A 10,076-nucleotide genomic window follows, 5' to 3' on the forward strand; every position below is an offset into this window, starting at 1 on the left:
TTCAGTGATCATGATTCTCGTACCAAAACTCGGAAGCTTTCAGACGACTGATTCCTTATGATGAAATGGACCTGTGGATTCATGATCAGTTATTCTGAAGATGGGAGAAGATTTCAAGTTGACCAGGGGTAAGGATTTAGGATTACTAGAAGTATTTTTTCCTCAAGGAGGGGATGACAATCCATTGTAATTGTAGTGACCCTCTAGCATTTGTTCAGGTTGTCGGAGCAGTTCACTGACACCATAGTTAGTATGCTGGCACGCAGTTTAATATGTTTCTAGGTAGAGAGAGGTACTGTGAAAGGTGGCACTGTAAAATGTCTTTCCTAAAAATTCGACATCAAGGACCGTTTGCCTAGCATGTAGGTTTGTTTGTGAGTCCAAAGTGCACTTGTCATTAGATCACGACTGCGACTTTAAATGATGAATTACTTCGAAAAAAAAAAACCACTTGAAAAATTTACCATGCACTGAACTAAACTCGAACACAACTTATCAAAGTACCTCATATCGTTGAAGTAATTCGGGGATAGCTAAGTTAGCTTCTCAAACTCATAATAATTCATCTAGTTAAAACAGGAAATCAGAACCGTGACGGAGTTTGGAAATCTGATCTTTTAGCATAATTTTGACGATTTTTTTTTCCGTTTTCTGTAGTTTTAGTTTCGATTGAGAAGATATATCACCACGAGAGTCACCTAACCCCGAAGCGTCATACCCCCGCGTCCCCCTCTCTCGGTGTTTGGAAATGTGATGAAAAACGCTGTCTCGTGTTTGATATATTACTTAAAGGGCTTTGTCTCCTACAGCTTCCTTTTTTCTAAGTTATTTTCAATTTAGTCTTTCAGGAAAAAAATGTTTTAAGACTTGGTTGTTTTATATTTGAAGGTCCAGGTTTATAATTCTAACGTCTCTTATGTAGCCGAGCTTACCACTGTCTTCTGAACTGGTTTATTCTCTTAAAGTAAAAAAAAAAAACAGTCACGTATTTCAAATGAAGAGTCAGTAAGCGCTTCAGTTTTACGAAAAAAAAAAAGAATTTGATTCCCCATTTCAAACTTGTTTCCAATATATTTTGCCTCTAAAGACAAAAAAGACAAATTAAAAGCTATATTATAAGTGATTTTTTCATGTACGTTTAGAGGTCTACTGAGGCTTATAATTCTGAGATAGCCGAGCTTTGTGGTTTCTGAACTGATTTATATTTTTGAATAAATAAACTTATATTCTTTGTACTTCAGAAAACTATCACGTATTTCAAATGAAGAGCATATAATCTCTGTGATATTAATGCTTTAGTCATGCGAAGAGGAAAATGAATTTCAGTTCCTGCAGTTTCCATTTCAACGAAGGTTGAGATCTGGAGAACATCGCTCTCAGCCTTGTTATTCTGAACACATTTTAAAAACATTTTATCCAAACATGCAACGTAGATTGTAGTTCAATTCCTACGTTATACTTTTCTGGTCTTGATTAATAGCGTAAACCCCTACTTTCGGTTAAATCAGATAAATAATTTAAATAATTGAGCGAAGCTAGAAGTTAGGGTGTGATTGTGTTTGGTGCTCGATCTACAAGGTCGCATGATTATTTGAGGACGCTATTTCAAAAACGTGTTAATGTATCATGATCAAACACGAGAGAGAGTGTTTCATCACATTTCCAAACACTGAGAAGAGAGTTGAAAATACGACGCGCAGCGGAGTATTTTTGATGAACTTCTAAAAACGTTTTTTACATTTATGTCGACTCGCCTTTGGATTAAATCTCGCGCTTGTTTTTACGGACACGGTTTTGGCTTAAACAAAAACTCCTTTTGCGAACAACAACTACCTGTCCTAGAGCCCCCAAACTTTATTTTCTCACAATAAATTTCACAATAAATTTCTCGCTAATACGAGAACTCTAAATGAAATAAAAACATTATTTCGGGGACATAGTTTTTTTTGTTCTGTTGTCGGTAGGAAATCAATAAGCAAATCCAACTTAATATGGTGCTACTCTTAATAAATGAAAAATGTCGACATTTTGGTGAAAGAGCGAGCAAAATATCGCTCTCCCAAAATAGCGCAACTAAGTTGTCGCGAAAATATGGTATGAAATGTGATTGTACTTAAATAAAAATTTATTATAAAAAGGTTCAAAGCTGATACTTGATAATTGGCCAAGAATAAAATTCACCACGGATTTTCTTAGTTCTTACGGCATTCCCCAAGCCCGGTCTGTATATAACCTGAAAATGTTTATCACTTGCTTATCAAAGTCACTGCCTAAATCATCAAATTAAAGAGTGTCTTATGGTTGCCGGACCTAGAAGATATCGACTTGTTTAAACCACTTTGGTATGGAATTCCCATATGGTCTAGCGGTTAGGATTCCTGGTTTTCACCCAGGCGGCCCGGGTTCGACTCCCGGTATGGGAACGATTGTTTCTTTTTTTTTCTTTTCACGATGGAAATATAAAGAGGCAAAACTTAAATGCAGATCTTTTAAAGGGAAAAAGGAGTTACAATTTCATTTTGAATTATACGCCCAGTTTGGTCGAAATTTGATATACTTATTCCGAAAATTAAAAATATGAAAGTGATAATATCATGCCAAAATCGAAGCTTTGTCAATAAACCTTAACACGAACTTATGTTACTTTAGAATTGCAGATTAGCTGCCAAAATTGAGCTTTATCTGTTTGTTGGAGAGCAAGGAGCTTCTTGCTTTAAATTTTATCAGGGTCGCAAAGGACCAAAACGGTTTAGGGCTCCAGGGCTCCGGATCTATAGCAAACGGGCTCCAGGTCTCTGGGTCCCACCTCCCTCTCTGCCTCCCCCCAAAAAGAGCCTGTTCGAGAAATTAGGATTTCACCGTATAACCACCGAAGGGCCGTGAAACATTTGGTCGTATACACGATAATGTCATGTAAAGCACAATTTCATCCTGACTTTCCAAAGACTCCATGATGAAGAAAGGAGTTTTAGTTTAATGTAGCTGTCTATTCTAATTGTTAAATTGAAGAAGACTGTACAATAAAAATTGTGTTTTGTAAGGGAGAATAAAACGAAGCACTTGCGTCGATTTTTGACTCATGTGCAAACTGGGTTACGTGACAGTATAAAAATCCAGCTATACCGCCCAGCCCCTCTTGGGATTTTTTTCAATGTCAGTTTCTTTTAACGGGAAGCCAAACGTGTTTTCAGTTCGTTTACACATAGTTGCGTGTAAGTTTTAATCCGAGAAATACCTATTTGACAGTCTGTTTTCACCCCTCCACAGATCTCTGCCTCGTGCTTCTCTTTGGACAGTTCACAGGTTTAATTCAGTTATTTACTTCATTCCCTGCTGTTTTTATCTGTTTTACTGCTTTCTTTAATTACTGTCATCGACTCTCTGTGTGGTTCAACGAATTTGCAAAGAGGTCTGATTTTCTGATAATCAAACATGCAAACCCTATGTGCGCCAAATGTCATGAAAATCTGCACTAACGAAGTTCCAACTTAGTAAAAGCCAATGAAAGACCTTTCTTCTTAGCTGCCCTGACACTTGAAAAACACGATAGCTGTTTCCACTCCGCAATAAAAAATCTTGCGTAGTGTTTTATATCACCAAACATTATCTGTTGATAGTTAATCCGATGATTTAGTAAACACGTAAACGAGTTATAGTTTATCCTAAGACTAAGCTACCTTTGCACTCGTTTGCACAAATTCAGTGTTAAAACTTTGTTTAGATTGAAACTAATAGAAGAAGTACTGAGTCGTACAAGTTTGTCGTAATTTAGTTTGCGTGGAAGCAGGTAGCTTCTCTCGCTAACCACACCCCCTGTCGGGCGGGTTAACAAAGAGAAAGTGAACATTACTATTATTTCATAAAAATGCTCAGCTATGTTAATGTATGATGCATAAGTGACAATAAACTAAATGTTTATATCGATGTAGATCCAGCTGCGGTTTAGAACAGCAAGCGTGTGATTTAAGAGTGTAAAGTAATGAGATTTGCTGTTAATCCTGTAATCGAATCAAAACACCCTGGATATTAAATTTGAAGTGCATATATAACCGCCCAGAGAATAAGGGTCGATATAACACACATGTAACCATGTTTCAAAAAAGCTTCAAGATAAAACCTTCTTCAGTTGGAGACCTAGTTTTTCTACAAACTTTGTCTCGAAATTTCTTTGCACCATGTTCGTACCCAAGCGATAGCGTTCTGATCAGAGTTTTCAAAAGGACACATGCATAAGGTTTGTGTTAGAACATAATTTAATTAACGTCAACACGCATTTGGCCCGCTACACCATTTTAAAATGAAATTTCTAGAGCCTTTTTGATGTCAGTAGTTTTCTCTGTGCAAAAGTGTATCTAAGGGATTATCATAATATTTTGTTTAATGCCCAGATGGTCCCTATAAGGATAATAACTAACAGATAAAAATATCGGTAACATCGGAAACTAATTTCAGCTGCAAGGCATCACTAACAGGACTCGGAATAGAAAGAATTTGTAATCAAACCACAATAAAGTAATGTTAACCTTTAAAAATGTACCTGTTTCAATAACCGACAACTTAAGCTATTCAAATCGAAACAAGTCTTTTGTGATGGCTGTAAGAAAATCAAATCGCAAAAGAAGTGCTTTTGACTTCGCGCGATTTTAGTGCTAACGGTTATTCGGATCAGTAGTTTCTTTTGTTCCCAAGGCTAAACACTTTTGTTGTCGGTGATTTTAGACATTTTAATAAGTGTCAACACATCAAGAGACTTTGTAATCAGAGTGCCGGATTACTGGATTAAGGTGTCTTCCAGAGAGAGGGGGTGTTTAAAATTAAAACCCAAGTGAATTTTTCATGCATCGTACAGAGGTCTTGTTCCTTTTGCGTTATCTACGCAAAATATCTTGATTGAATTAGATCTTATCTGAACTGCTGGAATGCTCGAGTAAACCGAACTTGCTCCCTTTAGTCTTGCATGTTTTCTACACATGGCTGGTATAGTATAGCAGTTACAGTTCCGTGCTTGTAAAATTGCTCACCAGGAAAAAAATCCCTGCGTTTTGCGCCACGCTATTACACTCAGCGTGAAATTTTGTAATCAGGTTTATCAAATAGAAATCATCAATATATTTTTTATTTTAGCTGCATGGGAGATATTTATTTTACCATCTAAACGTGCTTTACACATAATTAACGCTCACTATTATAGCACATTTTGACTCAGCAGGATTAAGCTTGTTTTTTTTTTTTTTTGAAGCCGCCCGTTTGCTATGGACCCGGAACCCTGGACCCTTAAACCGTTTTGGTCCTTTGTGACCCTGATAAAATTTAAAACAGGAAGCTCCTTGCTCTCCAACAGACAGATACAGATTACTTTCGGTGGTTAATCTGTAATTTAAAAGCAACATAGCTTTATGTACAGGTTTATCATCAAAGCTTCGATTTTGGAATGATGTTATCACTTTCGATTTTAATTTTCGAATAAGTATGTGAAATTTCGGCAAAACTTGGCGTACAATTAAAACAAATTTGTAACTTTTTCCCCTTATCAGTAAGGGAAAACTATGCCTTTAAAAACGTGCTTTTATTTTTGGCTTCGTTATATTTCCATTGAGAGAAAAAGAAAAAAAAAACAGTCGTTCCCATACCGGGAGTCGAACCCGGGCCGCCTGGGTGAAAACCAGGGATCCTAACCGCTAGACCATATGGGAATCCCATACCTTGGTCTATTTTTAATGAATTCTGTCAGTTAATTGTAAGTTTGAAAGCCATTAGACCTTCTTTAATATGATGATTTACGCAGTGTCTTTGATGAGCAACATATAATTAATTTCAGGTCATAAACAGACCAGGCTTGAATTGAAACAATGCGGTATTTTTTGGCTCTTTCTCCCTTTTTTGGCGACATCAAAACGGGAGACTTTTGAGAGACTCGTTTACGTTTATACAATACAAAAATCCAACTCCCCCACCCAGCCCCACTTCGGATTTTTTCAATGCCACAGTTCTTTTATCGGGAAGCCGAACATGTTTTCAACTTGTTTACTCATAGTTTCATAGTTCAGATAGTTGCGTGTAAGTTTTTATCCGAGAAATACCTATTTGACAGTCTGTTTTCACCCCTCCACAGATATCTGCCTCCTGCTTCTTTTTGTTGACAGTTCACAGGTTTTTAACTCAGTTATTTTCTTCATTCACTGCTGTTTTAATCTGTTTTACTGGTTTCTTTAATTAGTGTCATCGACTCTCTGTGTGGTTCAAAAAATTTGCAAAGAGGTCCGATTTTCTGATAATCAAACATGCAAACCCTATGTGCGCCAAATGTCATGAAAATCTGCGCTAATGAAGTTCCAAGTCAGTAAAAGCTAATAAAAGACCTTCTTTGTTATTTGCCCTGACACTTAAAAAAAACACGGTAGCTGTTTCCACTGCGCAATAAAAAGTCTTGCGCAGAGTTTTGTATCACCCAACATTATCTGTTGATAGTTAATCCGATAATTTAGTAAACACGTAAACGAGTTACAGTTTATCCTAAGCTTTAGCTACCTTTGCAATCGTTTGCACAAATTCAGTGTTGAAACTTCGTTTAGCTTGAAAAGTAAGCGAACAAATTTCAATGCTAAGCGATGATCTAGGATGTCGGGTACTTCGTTCATAGATGTTGAGTAGGAAAAAAAGTGTCGTTTTCTAGGGCGTGTGTGCATAGATCAGGAATCATTTTAACAGCGGCTTTATTTAATTCTTAAGCATTGAGCGTCAAAATACTCCCGCGAATACTGAGGCGTACAAGTTTGTCGTAATTTGGTTTGCGTGGAGGCAGGTTGCTTCCCTCGCTAACCACACCCCCTGTCGGGCGGATTAACAAAGAGAAAAAAGAGCATTACCATAATTTCATAAAATGCTCAGCTATGTATGAAGGATAAGTGAAAAGAAACTAAATGTTTATATCGATATAGATCCAGCTGCGGTTTAAAACAGCAAGCGTGTGATATAAGAGTGTAAAGTAATGAGATTTGGTGTTAATCCTGTAATCGAATCAAAACACCCTGGGTATTAAATTTGAAGTGCATATATAACCGCCCAGGGAATAAAGGTCGATATTATACACACATAACCATGTTTCACACAAGCTGCAAGATAAAACTGTTTCAATTGGGGACGTTTTTCTACAAACTTTGTGTCGAAATTCCTTTGCACCAAGTACTGCCCAAGCAATAGTGTTCTGATCAGAGTTTTCAATAGGACACATGCATAAGGTTTGTATTAGAACATAATTTAATTAACGTCAACACGCATTTTGCCCCCTAAACCATTTTGAAATGAAATTTTCATAGCCTTTTTGATCTCAGTACTTTTCTCTGTGCAAAAGGGTGTCTAAGAGAATATTATAATATGCTGTATGGATTTGAGGCGATGCATCTCTAAAAGCAAATATTTTGTTAAATGCCCAGATGGTCCCTTTAAGAATAATAACTAACAAATAAAAATATCGGAAACATCGGAAACTAATTTCAGCTGCCAGGCATCACTAACAGGACTCGGAATAGAAAGAATTTGTAATCAAACCACAATAAAGTAATGTTAACCTTTAAAAATGTACCTGTTGCAATAACCGACAACTTAAGCTATTCAAATCGAAACAAGTCTTTTGTGATGGCTGTAAGAAAATCAAATCGCAAAAGAAGTGCTTTTGACTTCGCGCGATTTTAGTGCTAACGGTTATTCGGATCAGTAGTTTCTTTTGTTCCCAAGGCTAAACACTTTTGTTGTCTATATATGATAATGCAAATGCGGCCTTACACTACTGAAGACCTGAAAAAAATTTTCAGGCTTTGAGCGGGAGTCGAACCCACGACCTTTGCGTTGCCAGTGCAATGCTCTACCACTGAGCTATCAAAGCCACATGAGAGCGGTCGTATATGGGTAATCCCTTTATGGTGGACATGATACTCGGCCCAAGCATATGTGAAATAAATGAATGTGTGTCCAGCAGTAGCAATGAAATATATATATGATAATGCAAATGCGGCCTTACACTACTGAAGACCTGAAAAAAATTTTCAGGCTTTGAGCGGGAGTCGAACCCACGACCTTTGCGTTGCCAGTGCAATGCTCTACCACTGAGCTATCAAAGCCACATGAGAGCGGTCGTATATGGGTAATCCCTTTATGGTGGACATGATACTCGGCCCAAGCATATGTGAAATAAATGAATGTGTGTCCAGCAGTAGCAATGAAATATATATATGATAATGCAAATGCGGCCTTACACTACTGAAGACCTGAAAAAAATTTTCAGGCTTTGAGCGGGAGACACACATTCATTTACTTTTGTTGTCGGTGATTTTAATAAGTGTCAACACATCAAGAGACTTTGTAATCAGAGTGCCGGATTACTGGATTAAGGTGTCTTCCAGAGAGAGGGGGTGTTTAAAATGAAATCGCAAGTGGAATTTCTACTCATGCATCGTACAGAGGTCTTGTTCCTTTTGCGTTATCTACGTAAAATATCTTGATTGAATTAGATCTTATTTGAATTGCTGGAATGCTCGAGTAAACCGAACATACATTTTTTAGTCTTGCATGTTTTCCACACATGGCTGGCATAGTATAGCAGTTACGGTTCCGTGCTTGTAAACTTGCTCACCAGGAAAAAATCCCTGCGTTTTGTGCTACGCTATTACACTCAGCGTGAAATTTTGTAATCAGGTTATCAAAGAAATTATTTATTTTAGCTGCATGGGAGATAACTATTTTACCATTTCAACGTGCTTTACACATAGTTAACGCTCACTATTATAGCACCTTTTGACTCAGCAGGAATGGGTTAAGATTTTGGAGCCCGGTTGCTATGGACCCGGAGCCCTGGAGCCCAAAACCGTTTTGGTCCTTTGCGACCCTGATAAAATTTAAGACAAGAAGCTCCTTGCTCACCAACTGCACAGATACAGGTTACTTTTGGTGGTTAATCTGTAATTTTAAAGCAACATAGCTTCGTGTACAGGTTTATTATCAAAGTTTCCATTTTGGAATGATATTATCATTTTCATAATTTTAATTTTCGGAATAAGTATATCAAATTTCGACCAAACTGGCGTACAATTTAAAACGATTTTGTAACTTCTTTTTCCCTCTTTAAACGATATGCCTTTACTTTTTGCCTCGTTATATTTCCATCGTGAAAACCAAAAAAGGAACAGTCGTTCCCATACCGGGAGTCGAACCCGGGCCGCCTGGGTGAAAACCATGAATCCTAACCGCTAGACCATATGGGAATCCCATACTTGGTCAGTTAAACAGGTCGATATCTTCTAGTTCCGGCAACCATAAGACACTCTTCAATATGATAATTTAGGCATTGACTTTGTTAAGCAAGATATACCGGTATATAAGATTTTCAGGCTATATACAGACCGGGCTTTGGGAATGCCGTAAGAACTAAAAAAATCCGCGGTGAATTTTTATTCTTGGCCATTTATCAAGTATCAGCTTCAAACCTTTTACAGTGAAAATCATAAAACCATGAACACTTTTACTGATCTTGGATACGAAAATTGTTGCAGAAAACCATCGAATAATAGCTGAAAATGGCGAAAAAAGGTAAAAAGTAAAAGTAAAAGTTGTGTTTTGTAAGGGTGAATAAAACGAAGCACTTGCGTCGATTTTTGACTCATCTGCAAACTCGGTCACGTGACAATCCAAAAATCCAGCTCCCGCACCCAGCCCCTCTTGGGATTTTTTTCAATGTCAGTTTCTTTTAACGGGAAGCCAAACGTGTTTTCAGTTCGTTTACTCATCGTTGCGTGTAAGTCAGTTTTTATCCGAGGACAGTATATTTGACAGTCTGTTTTCACCCCTCCACAGATATCTGCCTCGTGCTTCTCTTTGTTGACAGTTCACAGGTTTTAAACTCAGGTGTTTACTCCATTCCCTGCTGTTTTTATCTGTTTTACTGCTTTCTTTAATTAGTGTCATCGACTCTCCGGTGTGGTTCAACAAATTTGCAAAGAGGTCTGATTTTCTGATAATCAAACATGCAAACCCTATGTGCGCCAAATGTCATGAAAATCTGCACTTATAAAGTTTCAAGTCAA

The 10,076-nt window shown here is 37.4% G+C and overlaps 5 non-coding genes across 5 annotated transcripts; 1 reads left to right on the top strand and 4 right to left on the bottom strand.

The window, feature by feature from the left end:
* The first annotated feature begins 2,351 nt into the window (after nucleotides 1-2,351).
* Trnae-uuc (transfer RNA glutamic acid (anticodon UUC)) lies at nucleotides 2,352-2,423 on the top strand. Its single transcript has one exon. It is a non-coding gene; the product is annotated as a tRNA-Glu (tRNA).
* A 3,198-nt stretch (nucleotides 2,424-5,621) lies between these two features.
* On the bottom strand, nucleotides 5,622-5,693 carry Trnae-uuc (transfer RNA glutamic acid (anticodon UUC)). The gene has a single exon. It is a non-coding gene; the product is annotated as a tRNA-Glu (tRNA).
* A 2,117-nt stretch (nucleotides 5,694-7,810) lies between these two features.
* Trnaa-ggc (transfer RNA alanine (anticodon GGC)) lies at nucleotides 7,811-7,882 on the bottom strand. The gene has a single exon. It is a non-coding gene; the product is annotated as a tRNA-Ala (tRNA).
* Nucleotides 7,883-8,045: 163 nt separating this feature from the next.
* On the bottom strand, nucleotides 8,046-8,117 carry Trnaa-ggc (transfer RNA alanine (anticodon GGC)). Its single transcript has one exon. It is a non-coding gene; the product is annotated as a tRNA-Ala (tRNA).
* Nucleotides 8,118-9,185: 1,068 nt separating this feature from the next.
* On the bottom strand, nucleotides 9,186-9,257 carry Trnae-uuc (transfer RNA glutamic acid (anticodon UUC)). Its single transcript has one exon. It is a non-coding gene; the product is annotated as a tRNA-Glu (tRNA).
* Between the last annotated feature and the right edge of the window lie 819 nt (nucleotides 9,258-10,076).

Source organism: Oculina patagonica, chromosome 7 (assembly GCF_052425735.1).
Source record: "Oculina patagonica isolate OP01 chromosome 7, crgOcupat, whole genome shotgun sequence".
Lineage (NCBI taxonomy): Eukaryota > Metazoa > Cnidaria > Anthozoa > Scleractinia > Oculinidae > Oculina > Oculina patagonica.